General features: G+C 44.7%; 1 long non-coding RNA gene across 2 annotated transcripts in view; it reads right to left on the bottom strand.

Annotated features, from left to right (window-relative positions):
- The window catches only part of LOC124041836, a 48,022-nt gene that overhangs the window by 9,604 nt on the left and 22,376 nt on the right, over positions 1-16,042 (bottom strand). For both annotated transcript variants that reach the window (XR_006839997.1, XR_006839996.1), the window contains one exon: positions 2,616-2,715. This is a non-coding gene — a long non-coding RNA (uncharacterized LOC124041836). The remainder of the gene's footprint in view (positions 1-2,615; positions 2,716-16,042) is intronic.

Raw genomic sequence — 16,042 nt, 5'->3', positions numbered from 1 at the left:
TTTTGTGTTGTCTGGTCTATACCACTTTTCTTCATAGGCTAATATGCTTACATATATTTAAGAAGTATCATTGAATATCCAAGTTGTGAAGATAACATATCCATAAAAGGAAAGGTATATGCATGCAGAACCGTGCATAAATCAATGAACTGAAGTGATATCGAGCATTATTAGTTGAATTGCAATGCACACTGGGCCTCGGTCTCAACCCATGCATGTGCGTATACTCTATGAGCAACTATCTTCATTCTACTGGGTATCTGATGGAGTCTGAAAACTCCTTCACATGGCCTACGTTTTATGAAGCTGCGGCCTGTATGGATCTTAGCTCTGTAGCTTAAACAAACACAGACTTCATGTAAAACTACATTAGGTATGCACATCAGATGTACATTAAACCCGATGGCTTGCAGTAAAAACTGTTAGCTTCAATGTTCTGCAGGTGCTTCAAGGAAAACTCTTCCCGTGGTAGCGGCATCCTTTCAACCTGTTCCCTTGCCATTTTTATGTCAGCTCTCCCATATCTATCTAGTGGTAGCCCAGATATATGCCTGTGCCCAAACTTGCAAACACACATTCATAAAACCAACTGGCTAAGAGCATTTCGGGTTAACACGTGCATTTCGGATGGGGGTAAAAGAAAGGTAGATTCATTTTCTGTATTAGTCTTTGAAATTCGATGATTTACTTATTGCTATATTATTATTAATAATAACGATACATCGTATTATATAATATTATTATGGTTATTATTATTACTGTACTCGAATTTGTTGTTAAATATGAATGAGATTGTGCTTTTTTACTAGATTGAAACTGGATGTTAATATTTTTACAAGTTTTCCGTGGATCTGCTTTTTTGGAAATCTCAGTAGACCTATAATTTCATCTCTTGTTGTATTACCGCCACATTAACAGCACAGTTATGCGCGTCCTAGACACGACACAAGAGACCATGTCATCTAATTACATTCATTCGAGCGTCAAATGTCAGCAAGTCAGCCTTAAACGAAATAAAAGGCCCAGGAAGTAGCTGGGCTTCATCTATTTTGTCGGGGGCAACATTTCTATTTAATTTGGTGAAGTGGCAGAGAACATCAAAACAACAGTATAGCATAGTTGTTTGGTCACACCTAATGCTATTGACTACCGACTACCGCACGTTTTGGTGCGCAAGCACGGTACAAAACCCCTCAAAACATCCTTTAGTGCAATACCAATCAAACGGAAGAGAAAGGCTTACGCAGTCAAACACTTGGGTCTCTATCTTGTCACTGTTGTGCTTGGTCTTGGCAAGGCTTAAAAGAGCACCATTTACAGACTGGCAGGTTTTATTCCTTTTCTTACCCGGCTAAACATTGGAAAACCATGCCAAGCTCCAATTACGCTAAGAATAAGTTAGTGATACTGAAATGGCGTGCAATGCTCTATAGCATTCGAGTAGCCTTTGACTACATGTTGCTGACTGCTTTGGCACACAAGGCAAGTTTATAGTCAGTAAATGTGTCACGAGGCATAGAAAACCGCCATATGTTAGCGCGGTAGTCGTATTTAGACCCAAGTGGCTCCAATGTATGCCTGTGCCAACTTGGCAAAAACAAAAACACGAGGTTTATGGATGTGCTATGTCATTGTGCACTGTCAATTACAGTGACACCTTTCCCAATGTGTTCGTGGGTTTTAACATATCAAGCCTATTGTTACCATTTAAAAGTTGTTGCAAATAAAAAATGACGCACCAGGCTGTTCGTGACAAGCGCAGCCCTATATGCGCATCAGTTTGCATGCAACTCAGAGCCAACGAATGGATAACGGTTGCACATAAATTGGAGAAGACAGATCAAAGATATGCAGAAATATAAAACAAAAAGATGTGATAGGCTAATAATGACAACAGTGAGAATAACAAATAATTAGACTGTATTGGAAATCCAAATTCTAAGAACATTAGGCTATTTCATGAAGGTATGCTAGTTCTACTTAATGATATCCAACATATTTCAGTCATATCTCTATTAATCAGATGAAAGTACCATGGCTAAATGCATCATCCATTAATACTATAATAATCCGTAGATAGGCGTATGGTAAACACTGGGAAGGACGCATAACAAGATTCTCATAAACTGTAAGTAACTGCTGATACTTTGGATTATCGCACATAGGAATATGGGCCCAGAGTGTGTAAATCCCCCGAACTCCCGCGATTTCATTAACGTTTCTCCACTGTGGCATCCGGGTACCAGCTGCGAGGTTGAACAAACACCAGTTGAGTCTGCCCATGGGGCAGTGTGACCCTCGCGAGTAGCCTTTTAAATCCTTCGCACCAAGCACCAAAATGCTCAAATGGGGAAAAAATATTATTGAAAAATATACGCACATATTATTCAATAATTATATGTGATAATTCAAAATAGATGATTGTGTTAGTATGGACGTTAGCACTTGGCTAGCCAACAGGTGTTAGGACTTGGCCCGGGGATACGGGTACAGAGAGACCCATGGAGGGGAGGGCGATGTTGCCAGAGAACGCACTGCCCAGGCGCCTCTCCTTTTACAGGGCGTGGAGGCGCCTTTACAATCCAAATGATAGGCCTATCTTTATTGCTACTCACATGTCGTAGGCTGTAACATATCCATCCCCGTCGAGGTTCTTTAGGATGCACCTGGTATTACAAACTTGTTCTTTTTGTGCTTCTGGGTCCTGGACAGCAGCTGCTTAAAACAAGCAAAGAGAGAGGCCCTTACAATGTCTCCAAGACCTGTTGGCATGGTTTTCGTCTTTAATGTTCCATTAACCATTGTCTATACAATATGGGAACTGTAAAGCATGACGTTTTGTTATAATAAAACATGCTCAATGATACACTTGGATTGAAAGCCTTAATACGAGCCAGCAAACATTCAATCTTGTTGTGTCCCCCCGTCTATCTGCAGGCAATTACTGCGGCCTTTTGCTGGGCCTTGATAAGCCAATTAAATTTATGTCTGCTAATTTTCCAATTAGAAAAAAGAACTTAGAGCTGGGTTGGCTCATAAGGACATTGGTTTTCTTACCATCACCTGGCGTTCAAACGGGTTCCATTTACCAACAAGGAAACTGTCAGGCGTTTCATTTGGCGACTCTTGTTACCACAAGGCACTTTCCATCCTGCCCCATTGTTTTCTCCTGTTAATAACTCATTACAAGGATTTCACAAATCCTCCATTACATATGTTTTGTCTCCATATTTTGATCCGTAAGATTAAGCAGATGTTACGATTGAAAATGGAAAACTCCAGGGCTATTCTGTCTGAAAGAAAGAGGCGGACTCTGCGCCGAACTAACAAAGAGGTTGGGGAGATCTTCAGAAAAACATTTACGACCAATAAACAGACTTCATCCTGCTCTATTTCAACCATTGTGGCGTTTTTGAATAATTAAGGTTAATAGGAATAGGTTTGTGTACTTTCAATGCAAGACCACAGGTGCGGGATGACATGATGAATGATGTGCCTGATTTTTGCCAAGCTCGAGGGCCCTTCTCTTGGATGTTCAAGCTGATAGAAAATATTGGCATTTCTTTAATTCACAGCATTACTTTCATTCGGGACAAAGCAGGGTGATGAAAAGCTTATGCTGTAATGAAACACGCTACACGATGGTCGCTTTGCTTCCTGAAAGAAAGGGCGAGTCAATGCCCGGGCGCGCTTTGGTTTGTGCGCAAGTACTCCATCTAAATTAAATAAAAGACCCTTTCCAACTTTTAAAAGACCGCATTTTACCTTTATTAAAGCCTCCACGGCTGAATACATTAAGCATATGGTGCTAAGGAACCAGTCTTTTGAACTGGGGAAGCCCTCGATATGGTAACTTGTGTTTTACGGGATATTAACTTCTCAATAAATAGCCTTACCGATCATGGCAACAAGGGTTCCCAAGGCGCGCGCGTACAATATGGTGCAAGTTGTTTTTTAAAAGGACAATATTCTTAATTGGAGCATAAAACAAGAGTAATTTCGCAATTTCAACACATTTGTAACCCTCCTTGAAAAATGAACACCAGTTATTGATTAAAAATATTGTAATTGTGGACCCAAGGAGAAGGACATACATACTCCAACTTCTGCGTCCGTTTTGCGCATGGAGCCATATCCTCGGCTGTGTATGGATAGGTAAGGGTGCGCATGGAGAGCTTCTCTGTTCTTTTTTGCCAATTCTGAATCTAGACTAAAGTACCCACATCACAGGTCGTGTACTTGGTCCATGTTCGCTTACATATTTCACTTGAACAGGCTTATCTAACATACATTTCCTATGCAGCAGTAGTAGTGTCAATGTTACCACATTATCCATGTCTATAACCAAATAAGACCTCAAATTGTGTAGGGTTGGTCGTTCAGTTCGTGCCATTATGGGTTTATGTTAGTTAAATGAAAATATAAATCCAATACATTCACGCGTAACGGATAGTTCCATAGTCGAATCTTAAAATGCACTGAAGTTTACGCGCACATATCTTAAATTATGAAAATCATATGCAGATATTAGGTAAAATAGTCTGGTACGTTCAGATGAGCGCACCAATCAGAGCCATCTAAAACCACCCCACAGCCTGTTGGCCGACCGTAATTTAGCATTATTTAAACAATTAAAACCCCATTTAAACCAAGACACGCTCAAGAAATGAACATTGGATGTGAGATTGCACTGAGAAAAGACGCTGAATGTTGAAGGAGTGAGTGACTCATTGGGTGGGTGAAATGAGTGAGGGTGATGTTTGATGCAGCGTGAGATCAGAGTGAAAGTGAAAGGACGTCAATGGATACTCAAGCAAGTGCGGTGAAGACTATATATAGTATATTCGGAAAGTATTCAGACCCCTAGACTTTTTCCACATTTTGTTACTTAATTAACAGCCTTATTCTAAAATTGATACAATGATTATTTTTCTCATCAATCTACACACAATACCCCACAATTACAAAGCGAAAACAGTATATGTATATATGTGTATATATTTTTTAAAATAGAAATAACTTATTTACATACTATTCAGACCCTTTGATGTCATGTTTTGTCTTATATTGTCTTGTCATTTTGCTTTTCCTTCTGTTCGTTTTCCCCCTGCTGGTCTTTTTAGGTTTGTTCCCTTTTTTCTCTCTCCCTCCCTCTCTCTCTTCTCTCTATCGTTCCGTTCCTGCTCCCAGCTGTTCCTATTCCCCTAATCAATCATTTAGTCTTTCCACACCTGTTCCCTATCTTTTCCCTGATTAGAGTCCCTATTTCTCCCCTTGTTTTCCGTTTCTGTCCTGTCGGATCCTTGTATATTGTTCACCGTGCTGTGTCTTTGTATCGCCCTGTCATGTCGTGTTTCCCTCAGATGCTGCGTGGTGAGCAGGTGTCTGAGTCTGCTACGGTCAAGTGCCTTCCCGAGGCAACCTACAGTTTATGATCGAGTCTCCAGTCTGTTCTCGTCATTACGAGTGGAGTTGTTTTTTATGCTTTATTTACCGCTCCGATTTGTCTAGGAGTATTGCATATTTCCTTTACTGGATTAAAGACTCTGTTTTCGCCAAGTCGCTTTTGGGTCCTCATTCACCTGCATAACAGAAGGATCCGACCAAGGAATGGACCCAGCGACTACAGACGCTCGTAACACTGCCGTCGAGATCCAAGGAGCCATGCTCGGCAGACACGAGCAGGAATTGTCTGCTGCTCGTCATGCCGTGGAGAACCTGGCCGCTCAGGTTTCCGACCTCTCTGGACAGTTCCAGAGTCTTCGTCTCGTGCCACCTGTTACTTCCTGGTCTGCCGAGCCTCCGGAACCTAGGGTTAATAACCCACCTTGTTACTCCGGGCAGCCCACGGAGTGCCGCTCCTTTCTCACCCAGTGTGATATTGTGTTCTCTCTCCAACCCAACACATACTCTAGAGAGAGAGCTCGGGTTGCTTACGTCATATCACTTCTTACTGGCCGGGCTCGAAAGTGGGGCACAGCTATCTGGGAGGCAAGGGCTGATTGTTCGGAACGATAGAGAGAAGAGAGAGAGGCAGGGAGAGAGAAAAAGGGGAACGAACCTAAAAAGACCAGCAGGGGGAAAACGAACAGAGGGAAAAGCAAAATGTAAAACAGTACCCCCCCACTCACCGAGCGCCTCCTGGCGCACTCGAGGAGGAATCCTGGCGGCAACGGAGGAAATCATCAATAAGTGAACGGTCCAGCACGTCCCGAGACGGAACCCAACTCCTCTCCTCAGGACCGTAACCCTCCCAATCCACTAAGTATTGGTGACCCCGTCCCCGAGAACGCATGTCCATGATCCTACGTACCTTGTAAATAGGTGCGCTCTCGACAAGGACGGGAGGGGGAGGGAAGACGAACGGGGGTGCGAAGAAAGGGCTTGACACAGGAGACATGGAAGACAGGATGGACGCGACGAAGATGTCGCGGAAGAAGCAGTCGCACAGCGACAGGATTGACGACCTCGGAGACACGGAACGGACCAATGAACCGCGGAGTCAACTTACGAGAAGCTGTCGTAAGAGGAAGGTTGCGAGTGGAAAGCCATACTCTCTGGCCGCAACAATACCTTGGACTCTTAATCCTACGTTTATTGGCGGCTCTCACGGTCTGTGCCCTGTAACGGCAAAGTGCAGACCTCACCCTCCTCCAGGTGCGCTCACAACGTTGGACAAACGCTTGAGCGGAGGGAACGCTGGACTCGGCAAGCTGGGATGAGAACAGAGGAGGCTGGTAACCCAGACTACTCTGAAACGGAGATAACCCGGTAGCAGACGAAGGAAGCGAGTTGTGAGCGTATTCTGCCCAGGGGAGCTGTTCTGCCCAAGACGCAGGGTTTCTGAAAGAAAGGCTGCGTAGTATGCGACCAATCGTCTGATTGGCCCTCTCTGCTTGACCGTTAGACTGGGGATGAAACCCGGAAGAGAGACTGACGGATGCACCAATCAAACGACAGAACTCCCTCCAAAACTGTGACGTGAATTGCGGGCCTCTGTCTGAAACGGCGTCTAACGGGAGGCCATGAATTCTGAACACATTCTCGATGATGATTTGTGCCGTCTCCTTAGCGGAAGGAAGTTTAGCGAGGGGAATGAAATGTGCCGCCTTAGAGAACCTATCGACAACCGTAAGAATCACAGTCTTCCCGCAGACAAAGGCAGACCGGTAATGAAGTCTAGGGCGATGTGAGACCATGGTCGAGAAGGAATGGGAGCGGTCTGAGACGACCGGCAGGAGGAGAGTTACCTGACTTAGTCTGCGCGCAGTCCGAACAAGCAGCCACGAAACGGCGCGTGTCACGCTCCTGAGTCGGCCACCAAAAGCGCTGGCGAATAGACGCAAGAGTGCCTCGAACACCGGGATGACCAGCTAACTTGGCAGAGTGAGCCCACTGAAGAACAGCCAAACGAGTGGAAACAGGAACGAAAAGAAGGTTACTAGGACAAGCGCGCGACGCAGTGTGCGTGAGTGCTTGCTTAACCTGTCTTTCAATTCCCCAGACTGTCAACCCGACAACACGCCCATAAGGAAGAATCCCCTCGGGATCAGTAGAAGCCACCGAAGAACTAAAAAGACGGGATAAGGCATCAGGCTTGGTGTTCTTGCTACCCGGACGGTAAGAAATCACAAACTCGAAACGAGCGAAAAACAACGCCCAACGAGCTTGACGAGCATTAAGTCGTTTGGCAGAATGGATGTACTCAAGGTTCTTATGGTCTGTCCAAATGACAAAGGAACGGTCGCCCCTCCAACCACTGTCGCCATTCGCCTAGGGCTAAGCGGATGGCGAGCAGTTCGCGGTTACCCACATCATAGTTGCGTTCAGATGGCGACAGGCGATGAGAAAAATAAGCGCAAGGATGAACCTTATCGTCAGACTGGAAGCGCTGGGATAGAATGGCTCCCACGCCTACCTCTGAAGCGTCAACCTCGACAATGAATTGTCTAGTGACGTCAGGAGTAACGAGGATAGGAGCGGACGTAAAACGTTCTTTTAGAAGATCAAAAGCTCCCTGGGCGGAACCGGACCACTTAAAACACGTCTTGACAGAAGTAAGAGCTGTGAGAGGGGCAGCAACTTGACCGAAATTACGAATTAAATGCAGATAGAAATTAGCGAAACCTAGAAAGCGCTGCAACTCGACACGTGACCTTGGAACGGGCCAATCACTGACAGCTTGGACCTTAGCGGAATCCATCTGAATGCCTTCAGCGGAAATAACGGAACCGAGAAAAGTAACGGAGGAGACATGAAAAGAGCACTTCTCAGCCTTCACGTAGAGACAATTCTCTAAAAGGCGCTGTAGAACACGTCGAACGTGCTGAACATGAATCTCGAGTGACGGTGAAAAAATCAGGATATCGTCAAGATAGACAAAAACAAAGATGTTCAGCATGTCTCTCAGAACATCATTAACTAATGCCTGAAAAACAGCTGGCGCATTGGCGAGACCAAACGGCAGAACCCGGTACTCAAAATGCCCTAACGGAGTGTTAAACGCCGTTTTCCACTCGTCCCCCTCTCTGATGCGCACGAGATGGTAAGCGTTACGAAGGTCCAACTTAGTAAAGCACCTGGCTCCCTGCAGAATCTCGAAGGCTGATGACATAAGGGGAAGCGGATAACGATTCTTAACCGTTATGTCATTCAGCCCTCGATAATCCACGCAGGGCGCAGAGTACCGTCCTTCTTCTTAACAAAAAAAAACCCCGCCCCGGCCGGAGAGGAAGAAGGCACTATGGTACCGGCGTCAAGAGACACAGACAAATAATCCTCGAGAGCCTTACGTTCGGGAGCCGACAGAGAGTATAGTCTACCCCGAGGAGGAGTGGTCCCCGGAAGGAGATCAATACTACAATCATACGACCGGTGAGGAGGAAGGGAGTTGGCTCGGGACCGACTGAAGACCGTGCGCAGATCATGATATTCCTCCGGCACTCCTGTCAAATCGCCAGGTTCCTCCTGAGAAGTGGGGACAGAAGAAACGGGAGGGATGGCAGACATTAAACACTTCACATGACAAGAAACGTTCCAGGATAGGATAGAATTACTAGACCAATTAATAGAAGGATTATGACATACTAGCCAGGGATGACCCAAAACAACAGGTGTAAAAGGTGAACGAAAAATCAAAAAAGAAATAGTCTCACTGTGGTTACCAGATACTGTGAGGGTTAAAGGTAGTGTCTCAAATCTGATACTGGGAAGATGACTACCATCTAAGGCGAACATGGGCGTAGGCTTGTCTAACTCTCTGAAAGGAATGTCATGTTTCCGAGCCCATGCTTCGTCCATGAAACAACCCTCAGCCCCAGAGTCTATCAAGGCACTGCATGTAGCACCCGAACCGGTCCAGCGTAGATGGACCGACAAAGTAGTACAGGATCTAGATGGAGAGACCTGAGTAGTAGCGCTCACCAGTAGCCCTCCGCTTACTGATGAGCTCTGGCTTTACTGGACATGAATTAACAAAATGTCCAGCAAGTCCGCAATAGAGGCACAGGCGGTTGGTGATCCTCCGTTCCCTCTCCTTAGTCGAGATGCGAATACCTCCCAGCTGCATGGGCTCAGTCTCTGAGCCAGAGGAGGGAGATGGTTGCGATGCGGAGCAGGGAAACACCGTTGACGCGAGCTCTCTACCACGAGCCTGGTGACGAAGATCTACCCGTCGTTCTATGCGGATGGCGAGAGCAATCAAAGAGTCCACACTTGAAGGAACCTCCCGGGAGAGAATCTCATCTTTAACCACTGCGTGGAGTCCCTCCAGAAAACGAGCGAGCAGCGCCGGCTCGTTCCACTCACTAGAGGCAGCAAGAGTGCGAAACTCAATAGAGTAATCCGTTATGGATCGATCACCTTGGCATAGGGAAGCCAGGGCCCTAGAAGCCTCCCTACCAAAAACTGAACGGTCAAAAACCCGAATCATCTCCTCTTTAAAGTTCTGGTAATTGTTAGAGCAATCAGCCCTTGCCTCCCAGATAGCTGTGCCCCACTCTCGAGCCCGGCCAGTAAGGAGTGAAATGACGTAAGCAACCCGAGCTCTCTCTCTAGAGTATGTGTTGGGTTGGAGAGAGAACACAATATCACACTGGGTGAGAAAGGAGCGGCACTCCGTGGGCTGCCCGGAGTAGGAAGGTGGGTTATTAACCCTAGGTTCCGGAGGCTCGGCAGGCCAGGAAGTAACAGGTGGCACGAGACGAAGGCTCTGGAACTGTCCAGAGAGGTCGGAAACCTGAGCGGCCAGGTTCTCCACGGCATGGCGAGCAGCAGACAATTCCTGCTCGTGTCTGCCGAGCATGGCTCCTTGGATCTCGACGGCAGTGTTACGAGCGTCTGTAGTCGCTGGGTCCATTCTTTGGTCGGATCCTTCTGTTATGCAGGTGAATGAGGACCCAAAAGCGACTTGGCGAAAACAGAGTCTTTAATCCAGTAAAGTAAATATACAATCATAAAGCACAATTCCACTCGTAATGACGAGAACAGACTGGAGACTCGATCATGAACTGCAGGTTGCCTCAGGAAGGCACTTGACCGTAGCAGACTCAGACACCTGCTCACCACGCAGCATCTGAGGGAAACACGACACGACAGGGCGATACACAGACACAGCACGGTGAACAATAGACAAGGATCCGACAGGGCAGAAACGGAAAACAAGGGGAGAAATAGGGACACTAATCAGGGAAAAAGATAGGGAACAGGTGTGGGAAGACTAAATGATTGATTAGGGGAATAGGAACAGCTGGGAGCAGGAACGGAACGATAGAGAGAAGAGAGAGAGGAAGGGAGAGAGAAAAAGGGGAACGAACCTAAAAAGACCAGCAGGGGGAAAACGAACAGAGGGAAAAGCAAAATGACAAGACAATCTAAGACAAAACATGACAACGAGGCTCGAGGGAAGTGTATTGTTTGATAGAGGTGCGTGACCTGTTTTCCTCCGGTATTAAACACTGTTTATCCCGTCTTAAATTTGATTGATGATTTATGTTAAAAAAATACCTAAAGTTGTATTATGAAAGTTGTTTGAAATGTTTGGACAAAGATTACGGGTAATTTATGAGATATTTTGTAGTCATGTTAAACAATTTGGAACCTGTGTTTTTCTGGATCAAATGCGCCAAATAAATGGATATTTTGTATATATAATGATGGAATTAATCAAACAAAAGGACCATTTGTGATGTTTATTGGACATATTGGAGTGCCAATAGAAGAAGCTCGTCAAAGGTAAGGCATGAATTATATCTTTATTTCTGAGTTTCATGTCGCGCCTGGCAGGATGAAATATGATTGTCTGTGTTTGTTTGATGGGGTGCTGTCCTCAAGAAAATAGCATGGTTTGCTTTCGCCCTAAAGCCTTTTTGAAATCTGGCACGTTGGCTGGATTAACAACAAGTGTAGCTTTAATTTGGTTGTATTGCATGTTTGATTTTCATAAAGTTTAATATTTATAGTAATTTAATTTGAATTTGGCGCTCTGCCATTTCACCAGTGTTGGTCAGGTGGGACACTAGCGTCCCACGTAGCCTAGAGGTTTCCTCAGGTTCCCGTGGTATTGGGATTCTCTTGACTGCAGCGACACAATCCGCTTATTGATTGGTCTGCTGGTGCCATCATGGGTTGGAGCCTGTTCCGCCACACTCAGTGTCTGAAGTCAGTGCAGCCTGCCACGGGACGTCTTCCTGGGGGCTCGGAAGGTACCCCGGACCTCTCCGCCATACCTGCGGAGTACCAGGACTCAGCACCTCTCAACCAGGTATGCTCCCTTGCGGGGGGGGGGGGGTATATGTATATACAAAGTATATGTCCTAAATGACTTGCTAAAACTATAGTTTGTTAACAAGAAATTTGTGGAGTGGTTGAAAAATGAGTTACACCTAAGTGTAAGTAAACGTCCGACTTCAACTGTATGTGACTTGTTTAGCAAATTTTTACTCTTGAACTTATGTAACTTATGTAACTTTTCCATAACAAAAGGGTTGAGTACTTAGTGACTCAATACATTTCAGCTTTAAATTTGAAATTCATTTGTAAAAAAAAAAGGAAAAATAATCATTCCACTTTTACGTTATGGGGTATTGTAGGCCAGTGACAAAACAATCTAAAGGTAATCCATTTAAATGCAGGCTTTAACAACAAAATTGGTCCCCCTCTCTGCTGCTATAACAGCCTCCACTCTTCTGAGAAGGCATTCCACTAGATGTTAGAACATTGCTGCAGGGACTTGCTTCCATTCAGCAACAAGAGCATTAGTGAGGTTGGGCACTGATGCTGGGCGATTGGGCTTGGCTTGCAGTCGGAATTCCAATTAATCTCAAAGGTGTTCAATGGGTTTGAGGTCAGGGTTGTGTGCAGGTCTGTCATGTTCTTCAACACTGATCTCGACAAACCATTTCTGTATGGACCTCACTTTGTGCACGGGGGCATTGTCATGATGAAACAGGAGAGGGCCTTCCCCAAACTGTTGCTACAAAGCTGGAAGCACAGAATCATCTAGAATGTCATTGTATGCTTTAGCGTTAAGATTTCCCTTCACTGGAACTAGGGGGCCTAGCACAACCATGAAAAACAACCCCAGACCATTATTCCTCCTCCACCAAACATTACAGGTGGCACTATGCATTCAGGCAGGTAGCGTTCTCCTTGCATCCGCCAAATCCAGATTTGTCCTTTCCACCTGCCATATGATCAAGCATGATTCATCACTCCAGAGAATGCGTTTCTACTCAAGAGTCCAATGGCGGCAAGCTTTACACCACTCCAGCTGATGTTTGGCATTGCACATGGTGATATTTATTTTTATTTTTTATTTAACCTTGATTTATTTGACTCCCCGGCCAAACCCTCCCCAAATCCTTAACCCGGTCTTGTTAGGGGCTTGTGTGCGGCTGCTCGGCCATTGAAAACCATTTCAGGAAGCTCTCGACGAACAGTTATTCTGCTGAAGTTGCTTCCAGAGGCATTTCGGAACTCTGTAGTGAGTGTTGCAACCGAGGACAGACTCCTAGATGTTTCCACTTCACAATAATCACTTAGACAGTAGACTGGGACAGCTCTAGCAGGGCAGAAATTTTACAAAATGACTTGTTGGAAAAGTGGTATCCTATGACGGTGCCCCGTTGAAAGTCACTGAGCTTTTCAGTAAGAACATTCTACTGCCACTGTTTGTCTATTGAGATTACATGGCTGTGCGCTCAATTTTAAACACCTGTCAGCAGTGGTGTAAAGTACTTAAGTAAAAATACTATAAGTACAACTTTTCTTTGTTTACCCCTTTTTCTCCCCAATTTCATGGTATCCAATTGGTAGTTACAGCCTTGTCTCATCGCAGCAACTCCCGTAGGGACTTGGGAAAGGCAAAGGTCAAGAGCAATGCGTCCCCCGAAACATGACCCAACCAAGTCACACCCGGAAGCCAGCCACACCAATGTCTCGGAGGAAACACAGTAGATCTGGTGACTGTTTCAGTGTGCATGCGCCCGGCCTGCCACGGGAGTAGCTAGAGCACCCCCCCCTTGGGTTGTACCGTGGCGGAGATCTTTGTGGGCTATACTCGGCCTTGTCTCAGGATGGTAAGTTGGCGGTTGAAGATATCCCTCCAGTGGTGTGGGGGCTGTGCTTTGTCAAAGTGGGTGGGGTTATATCATTCCTGTTTGGCCCTGTCCGGGGGGTGTCCTCGGATGGGGCCACAGTGTCTCCTGACCCCTCCTGTCTCAGCCTCCAGTATTTATGCTGCAGTAGTTTATGTGTCGGGGGGGCTAGGGTCAGTTTGTTATATCTGGAGTACTTCTCCTGTCCTATTCGGTGTCCTGTGTGAATCTAAGTGTGCATTCTCTAATTCTCTCCTTCTCTCTTTCTTTCTCTCTCTTGGAGGACCTGAGCCCTAGGACCGTGCCCCAGGACTACCTGACATGATGGCTCCTTGCTGTCCCCAGTCCACCTGACTGTGCTGCTGCTCCAGTTTCAACTGTTCTGCCTTATTATTATTCGACCATGCTGGTCATTTATGAACATTTGAACATCTTGGTCATGTTCTGTTATAATCTCTACCCGGCACAGCCAGAAGAGGACTGGCCACCCCACATAGCCCGGTTCCTCTCTAGGTTTCTTCCTAGGTTTTGGCCTTTCTAGGGAGTTTTTCCTAGCCACCGTGTTTTTACACCTGCATTGTTTGCTGTTTGGGGTTTTAGGCTGGGTTTCTGTACAGCACTTTGAGATATCAGCTGATGTACGAAGGGCTATATATAAATAAATTTGATTTGATTTGATCTGTACTTAACAAATTATATTTTTGACCACTACATTCCTAAAGAAAATAATATGCTTTTTACTCCTTACATTTTCCCTGATACACAAAAGTACTTGTTATATTTTGAAAGTTTACCAGGACAGGAAAATTATCTAATTCACCCAGTTATCAAGAGAACATCCCTGGTCATCACTACTGCCTCTGATCTGGCAGACTCACTAAACACAAATGCTCCGTTTGTAAATTATGTCTGAGTGTTGAACTGTGCCACTTGCTATCCGTAAATTTTTAAAACAAGAAAATTGTGTTCTGGTTTGCTTAATATTAGAAATGTAAAATTAGTTATACTTTTACTTTTGATACTTAGGTACATTTAAAACCAAATACTTTTATACTTTTACTCAAGTAGTATTTTACTGGTTGTCTTTCACTTTAATCATTATATTTTATGGTATCTTTACTTTTACTCAAGTAGAATCGGCTTTCTATTTCGCAACAAAGCCTCCTTCACTCACACCGCCAAAATTACCCTAGTAAAACTGATTATCCTACCGATCCTCGGCTTCGGCAATGTCATCTACAAAATAGCTTCCAACACTCTACTCAGCAAACTGGATGCAGTCTATCACAGTGCCATCCGTTTTGTTACCAAATCACCTTATACCACCCACCACTGCGATCTGTATGCTGTAGTCGTCTGGCCCTCGCTACATATTCACCAGACCCACTGGCTCCAGGTCATCTATAAGTATATGCTAGGTAATGCTCCGCCTTATCTCAGTTCACTGGTCACAATAACAACAACCACCCGAAGCACACGTTCCAGCAGGTATATCTCACTGTTCATCCCCAAAGCCAACACCTCATTTGGCCGCCTTTCCTTCCAGTTCTCTGCTGCCTATGACTGGAACGAATTGCAAAAATCGCTGAAGTTGGAGACTTTTATTTCCCTCACCAACTTTAAACATCAACTATCTGAGCAGCTAACCGATCGCTGCAGCTGTACATAGTCCATCTGTAAATAGCCAACCCAATCTATCTACCTCATCCCCATACTGTTTTTATTTGATGTACTTTTCTGCTCTTTTGCACACCAATATCTCTACTTGCACATCATCATTTGCTCATTTATCACTCCATTGTTAATCTGCTAAATTGTAATTATTCGCTCCTATGACCTATTTATTGCCTACCTCCTCATGCCTTTTGCACACACTGTATATAGACTTTCTTTTTTCTACCGTGTCTTTGATTTGTTTATTGTGTTATTGGCTTGTTTATTGTTTATTCCATGATAAATCTGTGTTGTTGTCTGTGTCACACTGCTTTGCTTTATCTTGGCCAGGTCGCAGTTGCAAATGAGAACTTGTTCTCAACTAGCCTACCTGGTTAAATAAAGGTTAAATAAATAAATGTTTAAAAAATTAACATTGGATTCTTTTTCCACCCCTGCCTGTCAGCAACAGGTGTAGCTGAAATAGCCGAATCCACTAATTTGAAGGTGTGTCCACATACTTTTGTATATTTCGTTTTTGATATCTGAGTGGTATCCTCTATTACAGGCCAATAACATTGTTTGAATTGTTTTATTTAGTAGAAATAAGAACTCAAAATGTACCTCCATTTGAATTATGTTGGTGATTTTGTTGTATATGCTACACAAGTATTGTAAATAATTAAGTTCTTTATTGCAGAATGTTTTAATCAGCAACCCTATATAGAAATATAACAAGCATGAGAGTGTGCGCTCACCCAATAGCTGGGCAATGACAGACAGCTGGCTTGAAA

This window comes from Oncorhynchus gorbuscha, linkage group LG08 (genome assembly GCF_021184085.1).
Source record: "Oncorhynchus gorbuscha isolate QuinsamMale2020 ecotype Even-year linkage group LG08, OgorEven_v1.0, whole genome shotgun sequence".
Taxonomy (NCBI): Eukaryota; Metazoa; Chordata; class Actinopteri; order Salmoniformes; family Salmonidae; genus Oncorhynchus; species Oncorhynchus gorbuscha.
The sequence above is the reverse complement of the archived record's forward strand: the minus strand, read 5'-3'. Positions and strand labels throughout refer to the sequence as shown.